This window comes from Lathyrus oleraceus, unplaced genomic scaffold (assembly GCF_024323335.1).
Source record: "Lathyrus oleraceus cultivar Zhongwan6 unplaced genomic scaffold, CAAS_Psat_ZW6_1.0 chrUn1054, whole genome shotgun sequence".
NCBI classification, from domain to species: Eukaryota; Viridiplantae; Streptophyta; class Magnoliopsida; order Fabales; family Fabaceae; genus Lathyrus; species Lathyrus oleraceus.
Window position 1 is genome coordinate 3521 of NW_026113445.1, and position 14151 is coordinate 17671.

The window sequence follows — 14151 nt, forward strand, 5'->3', positions numbered from 1 at the left end:
ATCCAAGGAAGCAGTCAGAGGAATCCCAAAGCTGCTTATTGATGAAGGAAGAGTCTGTGGAGAATGCCAGGTGGGCAAGCAAACCAAGATGTCACATCCGAAGCTGGGACATCCTACAACTTCCAGAGTTCTGGAACTGTTGCATATGGACTTAATGGGACCTATGCAGGTTGAAAGTCTTGGTGGGAAGAGATATGCCTACGTGGTGGTTGATGACCATTCCAGATACACGTGGATAAGCTTCATCAGAGAGAAGTCAGATACATTTGATGTCTTCAAAGACCTGTGCATCAGACTTCAAAGGGAAAAGGACAGTTGTGTGGTCCGGATTAGGAGTGATCATGGTACGGAGTTCAAGAATTCCAAGTTTGATGAGTTTTGCTCGTCTGAAGGAATAAGTCATGAGTTCTCCTCCCCTATAACTCCCCAGCAGAATGGGATAGTTGAAAGAAAAAATAGAACTATTCAAGAATCTGCCAGAGCAATGATTCATGCAAAGAAGCTCCCCATGCACTTTTGGGCTGAAGCAATGAATACCGCGTGCTATGTTCACAACAGAGTCACCTTGAGAAAAGGAACCTCCTCCACTCTATATGAAATATGGAAAGGCAGAAAACCCACAGTGAAGTACTTTCATATCTTTGGAAGTAAATGCTACATTCTCGCAGATCATGAACAGAGAAGGAAGCTGGATCCCAAAAGTGATGAGGGTATATTTCTAGGATACTCCACTAACAGCAGAGCCTACAGAGTGTTCAACTACAGGACCAATGTCTTGATGGAATCCATAAATGTTATTGTGGATGATAAAGAGGAAGGGATCGATGTCATAGAGGATGTTGAAACATTCCTTGACAGTTCAACTGACATTCCAGTCAAGTCTGAAGAAGTACAGGAACCTCCTCCTGAATGTGAAGTAGATGCAACCACCAAAATGCCATCTATCAGAATTCAGAAAGACCACCCTAAGGATCTTATCATAGGGGATCCTAATAGTGGTGTGACTACCAGGTCACGGGGAATAAGCTCAAATTCCTGCTTTGTATCCAAGGTTGAACCAAAGAATGTGAAAGAAGCCCTGACTGACGAGTACTGGATCAATGCCATGCAAGAGGAACTTGAGCAGTTCAAAAGGAATGAAGTATGGGAGCTAGTTCCAAGACCTGAAGGGACCAACATCATTGGTACCAAGTGGATCTACAAAAACAAATCTGATGAGAAAGGAGTAATTACTAGGAATAAAGCAAGACTAGTAGCTCAAGGATACACTCAAGTTGAAGGGGTTGATTTTGATGAGACATTTGCTCCCGTGGCTAGGCTTGAGTCCATCAGATTGTTGTTAGGGGTAGCATGCATTCTGAAGTTTAAACTATTCCAAATGGATGTGAAGAGTGCATTCTTGAATGGCTACTTGAATGAAGAAGTCTATGTGGAACAACCTAAAGGGTTCTGTGATCCTAACCAACCTAAGCATGTATATAAGTTGAGGAAAGCCTTGTATGGGTTGAAACAAGCACCTAGAGCATGGTATGAAAGGTTAACCGAATTTCTGACCTCAAATGGATACAAAAAGGTGGAATAGATAAAACCTTGTTTGTGAAGGATGAAGACGGCAAAATCATGATTGCTCAAATCTATGTGGATGATATAGTCTTTGGTGGTATGTCAGAACAAATGGTATCACATTTTGTTCAACAGATGCAATCTGAGTTTGAAATGAGTCTGGTTGGGGAACTAACCTACTTTATTGGAATGCAAGTCAACCAAATGGAGGACTCTATGTTCCTCTCCCAAAGCAAGTATGCCAAAAACATCGTTAAGAAGTTTGGTATGGATAATGCTAGGCACAAAAGGACTCCTGCTCCTACTCATCTGAAGTTAACCAAAGATGATGGAGGGCCTAGTGTTGATCAATGCTTGTATAGAAGCATGATATGAAGTCTACTATATCTAACTGCAAGTAGACCTGACATCTCTTATGCAGTTGGAGTGTGTGCGAGATACCAAGCAGAGCCTAAGATGAGCCACTTGAATCAAGTCAAAAGGATTCTCAAGTACATCAATGGGACTTGTGACTATGGAATGCTGAACTCACATGGGTCTGAGCCTGTCCTATCTGGGTACTGTGATGCTGACTGGGCTGGGAATGCTGATGACAGAAAAAGCACATCAGGAGGATGTTTCTTCTTGGGAGACAATCTCATATCTTGGTTCAGCAAGAAGCAGAATTGTGTATCTCTGTCCACTGCAGAGGCTGAATACATAGCTGCTGGAAGCAACTGTTCCCAACTGGTTTGGATGAAATAGATGCTCACTGAGTACAATGTCACTCAAAATGTCATGACATTGTTCTGTGATAATCTCAGTGCCATCAATATCTCCAAGAATCCCATCCAACACAACAGGACCAAACATATTGACATTAGACACCACTTCATCAGAGATCTGGTGGAAGACAAGGTGATTACTTTAGAACATGTAGCCACTGAACTTCAACTGGCTGACATATTTACAAAGGCTCTGGATGCTACTCAGTTTGAAAACTTAAGGGGCAAACTGGGAATATGTCTCTCTGAGACCTTATAGCAATCACTGATGTTTGGAATGTATTTATTGGAACTATGTTCTGATTGGTCAACAGATCATAGCTTTACCACTGGCAACAAGTGTGGCAACAAGAGGGTAAGGAGACACCCTAACGTGAGAAGACCTATGCACCTGCAGGAATTCAAGGACGCGGTTCATGCAGGAGTGGTTCTGGATGTCAGAAACAAAGTCATGGCATCTGATATGGTTGTACCTACAGTAAAGCAAAAGTGGGTGATTACTTGATCAAAGCTGTAAAGCAAGATCAAGTGGGTACTAACTTGGTTGAAATTGTGAAGTAAAACCAAGTCTGTAAGTCTGTCATTAATTTTTTTTTTCTGTTTATGTTGTTGGCTTTGGCAACATTTGTGACAAAAAGGGGGAGTAACAGGTGATACCCCAGACAACAAATTGGTCTGTGAAAACAGACGTTCATGACAGATTCGAAGATTCCTCCCTGCAGCTGATGAGTGTTGAAGTTTTGTATTTAACTTCTGCTCCTCTGTATGTGTGCTGCTTTGTGAAGTTTTTATTTAACTTCCATGTGTGTGAGTGTGCTGCCACTCTAAGTGTATTAGCTAGGTTTATTTCCTGCTAGATGTGTGATTCCGCTGCTATGAACTCTGTTATGGGGATCAAAGTGTTTTAGCCAAAAATTTGCCAAAGGGGGAGTTTGTAGGTGTTTAATTGGCTGCATTATATGGTAAAACACTAGCTGGATTCTAATGTCTTGACTGATGTCATGACATGGTGTGTATGTGTGACTGCATTGTAGGTTAGAATATCTACCTGTACTCTGATGTCTTGACTGATGTCATGACACAGCGGGGGAGGGTGGGGAGGGGAAATGATCATGGGGAAAAGGACAAAAGGAAAGGGGGGGATAAAAAACTAAGAGATACATAAACAGAATAGGGTCGACAGGGGGAAGAATACCTTTCCGGTAAATCAGGGGAGATAAGGACGTATCAGTGCACGTTGATGATCTACATACTCTCCTTGAGTAGTTACTGCAGGATTAGCTAATACAGGATTTATTGAATGTCAAACTGGAGACTGTGACATTCATCCCTGTCAGCAGCTACTGAGGAATAGAACAGTTGGTGTTCTGTTAGAGCTCAGTATTCATTTGCAGTCTGGTTATCAAGGAAGAACCAGACCTGGCATAAGGCCTACTGTATGAATGTCAAACTGGATGTTATGACATTCATCATGGACAGTATATACTGAATAATAGACAGAGTGGTGTTCTGCTACACTTCAGTATGTTTCTTAGTTTGTTCTTCAAGAGGATAACAGAACTAACTTAAGGCCAAATGTGTAAATGTCAAATTGGATACTTTGACATTTATTAATGTAAGCTGTTACTGTAGTATGGTCAGTTTGGTCATGTACAGGTCAGCAAAATTGTACAGTCTGTTTTCTGGAAAAACAGACTCAGCATATGATCCTTGATGTCTAGCTGAATATCGGGACATTCATTCCTGACAGCATATGCTATATTGTAGGTTGTTCAGTTTTCTGTTTCAGCTTTTTCTCAGGCTATTCTTCAGGGATTCAACAGCTTAGAGAAAAACCAGGAAATCAACAACCAAGCTACATTTAATGAACCTAACAAATAGCCTATTTGTTAGTAACCTAGATATTGAATTTATGGGAACTCGCGTGACCTTAAATTCAGGAGAATACAAGTGCAAAAGCCCAGGTACTGCAATATAAAAGGAAGTCGTTCCTTCATTCAGTTTTGGGGATTTTGAGGCGTGAAGATTAAGTGTGTCCATCATACTTCACTGCTGTATTTTTGTGAGTCTTGTATTAGACATATCTTGTAAGCCAAGCCATTATCACGTTGATGATTGTTTTGGTATAGGGTGTTCATTGAGTTGTAAGTGTTGTGTCGCTCAAAGCTTTTAAGCGTGAGTGCTGTGTATCTTGATTAAAGTTGTTAAGCACAATCAAGAGTTGTTTGAAGTGTGACTTCAAAGTTGTCTTTAATATTGATTAAAGGTAGTAATCACTGAGGTGATTGAGGGGGAGTGAGTAGGAACTCTGATCTTAGAGTAAGATTGAAATTGCATTGGGTAGGGATTAAGTGACAAGTTGTAAACGGGTGAGTTTAGCTTTGAATTAATACTACTGATAGTGGATTTCCTCCCTGGCTTGGTAGCCCCCAGATGTAGGTCATGTTGGACTGAACTGGGTAAACAATTACTTGTGTTATTTACTGCACTTACTGTTAAGTTCTGCATAATTCTTGCCTGTGCAAAATTGGATGTCATAACAACCCGTGTGACATCTAAAGTCTGATAACTAGAATTTCAGGATTTACAAATCATCATTCAGAAAAACGCCACTTATCTCGACTCAACAATCGTGGCCGAAACATGGTTTTGCATCACCTTAAGACAATATATCTTTCGTTTATAAAGGTTTTTTGACTAATCGCACGGCGGCGAGAAAGAGTTTGATTGGTTGGATTTATTTTGAGTAATGGCGAGAACTTGGATGAGCGAGATATCCATCTCAAATCCTAGTCTCAGGAGTGCATGGTATCCACCATGTTCCATTTCCATCTTATTTGAAAAAATGTTTAATAAGAATTAACTGTTTTGAGGTTTGATTGAGAAAGAGTTTGAAGAAAACCGCATTGACAATTTTAAATGATGGCGAGAGCTAAGATAGGCAAGGCATCCACCTCGAATCTTAATCTCAGGAGTGCACGGTATACACCATGTTCCATTTCCATCTTTATTGAAAGAGGTTAAGATAAGGATTAAGTATTTTGGAGTTTGAAAGACGAGTACTTGTGACTTGCAAGCTCTTACAACTTGTGTCTAATACTCGAGACTACATCTGGATATTCCACCTAGGTAATCCCTTTCTTTCAATTTTATTGAGAAAAGACGTTTGAATATTTACAAATATTTTGGAGGGAAGACGAATATTTATGGCTTGCAAGCTCTTACAGCTTGAGCCTAATATTCAGGATTATAACTGGATATTCCATCCAGGATAATCTTTTTCTTCAAATTTTATTAAGAAGATGGTTTGAGATATTTACAGGTATTTTGGAGAGAAGACGAATATTTATGGCTTGCAAGCTCTTACAGCTTGAGCCCCATATTCGGGATTATAACTGGATATTCCATCCAGGATAATCTTTTTCTTCATATTTTATTGAAAAATACGTTTAAATAGAAGGATTAATGTGAATGTTTGAGGTGTTGGTCCATTAAATTGATATGGCGCATGAGTTCGTGGAGAATATGTCCAAAAGTAAATCGGACGAAATAAATAAATAAATAAACAAATTATTTACAACATATTAAAAAAAATTAAATCGGAGAGAATAAAATCAACAAGCGTAAAAAAGGACTAGATAACAAGGTACAAAAATGGTAAAGTAAATAGTAAGAAGTTATAAAAGATTTAAATAAAATAGCAAGCACAAAAAATGAAAAATATAAAGATATGCCATTCCCAAGTATCGAACCCATCCCACTAAAGAAAGTAAAATTGCTTCCTCTCCACTCAGCCACTTATGTTTATTTGTTACCTTAACAACAACTTAAATATATAAACAAGAATAGATAAAGATAAATTAAAATAAAAAAACTAGAACGAGATGGTCTGTTGGGCTAACTAAAGCCCACAAAAAATGGTGAGAGAATCCCAAAGATCAACCCTAGCCGCCTGGCTGTTGGGTGGGAATAACAACACTTTAATCATCATTAGTACTAGCAGACAATATGTTAATGAAAGATTGCAAAGAAAAGCCAAACGGTCATTAAGTTTTAAATAGGTTTTAAATGCTTTTAAAATAAATAAAAGAGAAAGAACTGGGAACGTGAAACAAATCCAAAAGATTCGTTCGTCTTCCTCACGAAGACAACTTCCACTCTCTCAATCTCTCGACCTCACTCATCCTCTCGATCCTCTCTCTCTAAATACTCTACTCTCACTTCACAAACAAACCAATCGAAAATCAATGAAGCAAACATATTAAAAGATACCTGATAGGCGTGTCAACGGTAGTGGCGGCAGAGTGTCTCTTCAGATGTAGTTGTGGTGGTTCACCGGTCTTTGGGGGTTCTGTGGGGGCGATCTAGTGGAGGATGAAGGCTCCCTTTTTTCGGTGAAAAATATTAGGGTTTTTTTCGCTACCGTCCGTCCAAATTCTTAGGGTTTTTTCGTCGTCCTCTCTGGTGGAGCAGGAGGCTCCTTTTATACTCACACTGTTTAGGGTTTTGAGCTGGTTACTCAGATCAAAAGGGGTATCCCTGCGAAATCCTTTAGGGTGCTCACAGTTGTCTACCTCATTTAGTGTTTTGTCTGGAAACGGTAACAAATCCTATACTTTCTTCCTGAATTTATCTTAATTCCTCTTTTGGGTTGTTTGTGGAACTTTAACGCCTTGCTAAATTAATTTGTTTTTACTGCAGTGAAAATCGGTGAAAGTTAAAACTTCAATTATCACAGAGATTTTCGATCGTGATTTGGGTTGAGTGAACTGAAACAAGGTCTTTCATTATGCAGGGTAGCTTCGGGTTCTGTTTTCTCTAAAACATGCTTCAAAATTTCTCTACTTGCTCAGGCTTGGTTTCACGGCGCGCCGGCTAGTGAATAGGCTGTTTTACCAGGTTAGTATTGGTCTGAGTTTTTAACTCGCCTCAGTGGCCTGAAAACAACATGGTTGGACCAACATTTAATGAATTTCAGCGTACAATGCAGGCTTGCTCTCATCGTCAACCAAATCCACACCAAAAACCTGAGATTGAATTCGTCAAAGCGATGAAATGTACTCTTGTCTGTGCGAACATCCAAAAGATCAACATTGAGGTTGTATCCGGTCAAATCCAAACTCTAAACAATTTCTTTCAAGGTCAGATAAGTCCCATCTCGAAATATTACGACCTCATCAGGTTCTTTCCTCAGTTTAGATTTTATAAACCTTTACAAGATGTTTCTGGTTCATGCAGGCTGAGTGGTGGACATGAGTATTAACCTTCCTAACACTGTAGAAGTCTCGAGGAGGAGCACTCTTTTGGGCAAGAAATTTCTTATCTGCATTTAGCATCAAATGAAGAATGAATTGTTGTTCCAGGAGATTGAGTCGGCGATAGCATAAAGTCCTTATGTTACCCGCTGTTGTGACTCGATTTATATGATGGCGGTCAATGAAAAAGGTTGTTGTACTTGAAACTGCAACTGGCATTTGTTCTTCATTAGCAACTCCACACTCAGGTAAAGGCTGGTTCTGGTTTGATATTTATAGGGTTGCAATGGCTCCACTTGATGAGATATGGAAACACATCCAGATGCAGTAGCAGGTAGTACTGGTGCGCAAGGGTCTGCTGTGATTGTTGGACTAAACGCTGCTGCAGTAGGTGCAACAGTGGCAGATGGTGTTGCAGCAAGTAAATCATGGCTAACGATGCTCCTCAAGCTGCAAATAAACTTGGTGAAGACCTTTACCAAGTAATATCGCAAGAAGAAGCCTTCAAGTTAACAACGGTATGCAAACGATAATTATAATGTATACTGCCAGTCTGCTTTTCATGAGCTTTTTTAGTTTAAACCTTTTTCATTGGCTTTAACTTGTGTAGGAGTTGGAGGAAGATAGCAGAAGAGACTATGACAACCACACGCTTTCACACAATTTCCTACTGAGTGTGTCACAGGGGACACTTTCTCTAATATCCCATATGAAACCTGCTGGTATGCATGGAAGCAGAGTGCAACCAAAACTGATCTTATGCATAACTCTCTAACATTCAATCCTTGGCTTGTCGCAGATTTCAGGTACGAAGGAGTAAACTTGAAACCATCCAAAAATATAGCACATGGTACCAAAAAGAAAAAGGAAATGACGATTATAACTGAATAGAGATTGATATTATCCAAAGCTTCCTCTTTATTAGCCATTAGTTTTTTTTCCTAATATTCCGCAATTGATTCGTAAGGTTGGATGCCATTGCAGTGCTGAATCCAATCCAATTGAAAGAAAATTCAGTCATCGAAGCCAATGCCACTCCACCAACTATCGGCAGAAGAGAAGAAACCACCCAAAAAGTAGGCACCTCACCAAGGAGAAAAGATGAAAGAACAACAGTGAAGAAAGACTCCATAGCTTTAATGGTGTGAGTGAATGAAACAGAAACCTTGCCAAGACTGATGTTGGTCAACAGGTTTCCCAATGTATGAGCCATAACCAGTGGAAGAATTGCTGCAAACTGTGATCTTCTAATGTTTGGCCTTGGATGTAGATTCAAAATCCAGATCAAATTAATCACCAATGAAGCAAAGCCAAATTGAAATGCTGCAAATCGTAACAAGAAGATTCTGAATTTTCCGCCGCGATAACCATTTTAATTGTTTTTGTAAACCATTATTGTTATCCTCCTTGAACTTGAATTATTTCTCCACCAGTACTCTTCATTAATTTCTCTAGTTTGGAAATTTCAAAACAATGCTTATATTATGCTTATGATGTTTCCTTTATCAACTGCTGCTATAAAAGAAGTATACAACTCCGGAGGAACCTGAACATGTAATTCTCTCAATTAGTAGAAGAGGCTTATAAGCGTAAGTGAACGAGTTGTGTTATTTCAACACAAATTTGACATCAAATGTGGTAGAATGTTCCTTATTTTGGCACCTGAGGTGCTATCACAGTTTTCAAATAATTAGCCATTTCACCATTACCAACAGAAGGTAGTTTTTGGCCAGGCACATCGACCAAACATCGAATCTCGGTACTACTTATAGGATAAAACAAAATTGGCGAAGGATCACCCAAGATAACATGTCCATGATTTTCATATGGAAGGTTACAATCCTCCAATATCAATCCAACAAAATGAGAAGGAACTTCAACCTTAGGATCACAAAGAGAGCGTCTCAAGTTAGAAAAACAACCATCCCATACTATGGCGAGAGGAGCCTTTGTTGTAAACTCTTGTCCACTCTTGTTTTTATAGTTTTAGTTTAAACTAACCTAACTAAATACTATTACCGATAGTAATAACGACTTACTCCCGACCGTATACCCCTTTGATGGTTCCATTTTCTTCGAGTAAAAACGTGACGGTTCTTTGTTCTAATTTTACATTTGGAAGAGATGAAGCCTTTTCTCGCATTTGTTGTATGAAATGACTATTGTGAAAGCTTCTTCCAGATACATCAGAGTCAAAATTTTCTAAGGGATAAGACAACTTGGTGTTTTTCCCATCCTTATAAAGAGCATAGCCAAAGACTCTTTGTGCATCAATTTCATCCACACAATCTTCAAGACCCAACTCAAGTAACTTTAGATATCCACCAGGTTGTAACAATTCACCCACAATCCTATCCGGTTCACTCAAATCTCTTTCAATCACATGCACTCGCCGTCCATCCTTTCCAAGTGTATAAGCAAGAGCAGCATTGTCTAAACAATCAGTGTAGGTGGATAGATTCGTGACTAGATGAAATGGTCATGAGGAGGAGAGAAAATGAATGATTGATGGAAAAATTTTCAGGACCAAAATCAGGGTATGACACTAGTGTTATAACTAGATAAATGAACTAGAACGATAACTTAGGTTATGAAATTGACTTAAATGGCAATGCTTGGACGTGATTGTACCGTGGTGTGTACAATAGACAAGTAGTGACGTAAATGAATGAACATGTTTTGTATGGAACATGTGTGATTATATGTACTGAATGGATCATGTTATGACGCCATGAGACTTGATGTGATATCATGAAAATTGGTGACAAGGATCACCTAGCGATTAATGAGAGCAATCACGAGTTTATGAGAACTAATCACATATTCGGATGCGATTGTGCACATACCACTTCAAAGGCTTAGGTAAAATGGTAAGTGAGGATGTGACACTGTTGAGTCCCAACCCTGACGGACATAGGGGAAAGGTGGAGATCTAAGTGGGTTAGAGGCACATACGGTGAAATATACCCTAAGTGGGTTAGAGGCCCATACAGGTGACGGTCGCTTGAACTGGGTTTGAGTCTCATAGAGGATGCGATATCCACCACGAAAGTTGAATCATACGAGCATACATTAATCGATCATGGCTTAGACGTAGGTCCGTTCGGAGATTGATGTATTTGTGAATCCGAATAGTGATTATTTGAGTTATGATAACTTATGTGTCATGTTTCCATACATTGCAAGTATCCCTTATACACTCGAGACTTAATTATCTTGTGTGAGTGATACACAAGTAGCGAGAGATGAGGATTTGAGTTAGGATCCAACTAGAAAACCCTGTAGAGTCGAGTGAACCTATATGATATGAGAACTCATTGAGATTATTATGTCACCCTAATATTGTTGTTACTTTTCAGGTGTTGTTGCAGGTTATATGTGCAAAAGAAGTTGTGCATTGATGTTTCAAAGGATACTGATTATTGTGATCTTCTGCACTGGAGTTGTGTACAATGAAGATATTGTACATAATTCTTAGATTTTATTCTTAGGCTTTATTGTATAACATGTATCTTTGATGTTCTTAGTTTGGACACGTGTATATAATGATGCCATTAGGCACTTATGTTGTTACAGTACCAAAAATTAACACTTGTATGATATTATTCTAGATATTTATTATATTGGTTGTTACAACTATTTTGCCACAATCGACATAAAGTATTATTTTACCCAAAATAGGTGAGGAACAGGCGTTTGTATCATATTGAATAGATTTCTACATATCAACATTCACGGGAAAATGTCACTTATCTCAACTCAACGATTATGGATGAAGCATTGTCTTGCACCATCTTAAGACAAAATACCTTTTATTTATGAAAAGGTTTTTAAGATCAATCGTATGGTGGAGAGAAAAGAGTTTGATATGTTGAATGTATTTTATAAGTGAATGATGAATGCTTGATGAGAACGAGACATAAGCCTCAGGATCAATCATTTGGGGTTTCATCGGAATGCTAAATTCCAACATTCCTTTTTCATTTAAGATTATTAAGAAAAATATTTAATAAACAATGAACGCTTGATAAGAATAAGACACGTGTCTCGGAATCAATTGTTCAAGGGTTACACTGGAATGCTAGATTACAACAGTCCTTTTTAGTCCAAGTTTATTAAGTGTTTTGAGAGTAAAAGAAAAGAATGAATAGCTATACCAAAATGTGTGTGCCTCGGGACCAATCATTCAAGGGTTCAACTGGAATGTTGGATTCCAACAATACTTTTCTTTTGCATTTGTTTAAGAAAAAGGTTTTAGATAGTGTGTTTGATTTAAGAAAAGTCACTTGATGCTTGATCGGTGTTTAATTTGCATGTACGAGAAATGATTTGCTAATGGTTGAGAATGAATTATATTTATTTTGAAATTATCGAAAGTTGGAATTGATTTTGAAATCAAATGGAATGTTAATGAAATTGAATTTATGGGAAATATCAAGTGCGATTATTTACATGTATGATAATATGAGCATGGTTTAAAAGCGAAATTACCTAAATAAGTGACTTATCAAAATGAGATCAATTAACAATTCATCAAATAATCCACTTAATAATTAAAAGCAATTAATTAATTAAAATCCAATTAATTAAACAAATAAAAATTAATTGAATTATTAATTGTTAATCTAAATTAATTAATTAATTAATTAGGAAAATAAAAATAAAATAAAATAAATAAAAGCATGAAAATGGATGGGGAGGGGAGGTACATTCACAACATAGGGATAAAATGAATGAAGTAAACATAAGTGAGCTTAGAGCCCAAAAGTAAAAATAAAAACAAACAAGTTAAAACAAACAGTGGGGTATCATCAGTAATTGGATGGTGGATTAGTAAGTATTAAACTATAAAGCCCAAGGCCCAACTCCAAGCTTCTAAAACCCTAATAAACAAATATAAGAAAAAATTTAAAATAAAAAAAAGGAGATTGGTGGTACAATTAGGATAAAGATAATGGTAGGATTTTTTTTTCAAAATTTCAAAAGTATCCACTCTCCTCTCGACATGTGGCAGTGCTAAATAAAAATAATACCCTCTCTTGTGTACCATTCATTTCCAGAAAACAAACAGAACACGTTACTCCTCAGCCAATGTTTCTCTCACGAGCCTTATTCACATGCAGGGGGCGGCCGACCGACGGCGACGCCCCCATACCAGATCCTCCACCTCCTCTCGTCACCTCTCTACTTTCTTATTTTCAAAATAGAACAATGTTTTATTTGTCACAAACAGAATAAACATCAACAAAAATAATGTAAAGAAAACAAAAGATCTTCATTCCTAGCAAACAACACATGAACCAAACATGAGAAAGGAAATATCATATTCGATGGCGATTTGGGCACGACTGAAGGCGGGGATGATACAATGGAAGTTGCGTGAGTGGCACGTTGGTGTGGAGGTCATCGGTGTCGGCGTGGCTTATGTAAAGAGTCATTATGGTGGTTCATTTAGAGTTTGTGTGAGGGAGAGTGGTGTTTAGTTGTTAATGGAGGTGGTGGTTATTGATGGATAAATGAAGGAGATGATGGAAAGGAAATGGAGGTTCAACAACAGAGCATGCCTTAGGAGAGAGGTAGTGTAAGAAGATGAATATGGTTGAAGTTTTTGTTGTTGTTGTGGTTATGGAGTTTAATGGGTGAGTTTGAATGATGAAGCTTGGTTCGCACGAAGAAGAAAACAACTTATTATTATTTTTTATAATAATTATTTCTGTTTTTTTTGTTTGTTTTGAACTTTGAGTAATGAAGTGGAGTATTTGTGTTGGAGGATAGGCTTTATGGCTGTGACGTGGGTTCTCTTGTGAGATGGGGTTTGTGTGTGGAAACCGTTGCAGGGAGTATGAGAAATAGAAAGGAATTTTGTTAAGATGCAGTAGGTGTTGTTTATGGTAAAAGGAGTATGTGTGTAAGTGTTTATGGAAGGTTATATGTGGTATTCAAATGAAGTGTTTTCCAATTTGAAGGTGGTTTGTGTGGTGGTGAAAGGGGCACAAAAATAGTGTTTGAACGAGTTTTTTAAGGTTTGATGAGGAGTGTAGTAGTGAGGTTAATGGAGCAGGTTGTGTAAGTGAGAAAGTTGACAAATAATTGTTATTTATGGTGTATGAAGATTAAATGAAAATGGGTTGTGATGTAGTAGGATGGTTACACGAAGGAGGGAAGTGCGACTAATGTTGGAGGAAGAAGATGGAAAAATGAATGTTTTGGATAACAAAGAAACATGAAGTTTGTTATTGCTTTTCTCTTTTTGTCATTCTCACAATTCATGTATGCATGAACTGAAAAAAGAGAAATATTTGGATCATGGGGTGACCACCTCTCTTTACATTGTTGGTCTAGTTTCTTTTTTGAGAATGAGGGAGACAAGGGGACTTGGAGGTAGGCGCCAATGTGTTATGTCTTGGTTTCTTTCAAATCCATTGACCATTGGTTATATAGTTAGAAATGTAGGGTATAAATTAATTTAAATACCAAGAGTACCCTCCTTGAATATTTTTAATGATTAAAACAAGGTTAAATAGTACAACTAAAATAAATTAAAAGGTTATAAAATAAACAACATAAAA

General features: G+C 37.9%; 1 long non-coding RNA gene and 2 pseudogenes across 1 annotated transcript; 1 reads left to right on the forward strand and 2 right to left on the reverse strand.

Moving 5' to 3' along the window:
* The first annotated feature begins 7051 nt into the window (after positions 1–7051).
* Positions 7052–8056, forward strand: LOC127115097 (uncharacterized). Its single transcript, XR_007800674.1, has 3 exons — positions 7052–7226; positions 7318–7468; positions 7566–8056. It is a non-coding gene; the product is annotated as an uncharacterized LOC127115097 (long non-coding RNA).
* Positions 8057–8159: 103 nt separating this feature from the next.
* On the reverse strand, positions 8160–8954 carry LOC127115095 (phosphoenolpyruvate/phosphate translocator 2, chloroplastic-like; annotated as a pseudogene).
* A 105-nt stretch (positions 8955–9059) lies between these two features.
* Positions 9060–10005, reverse strand: LOC127115098 (squalene epoxidase 1-like; annotated as a pseudogene).
* Between the last annotated feature and the right edge of the window lie 4146 nt (positions 10006–14151).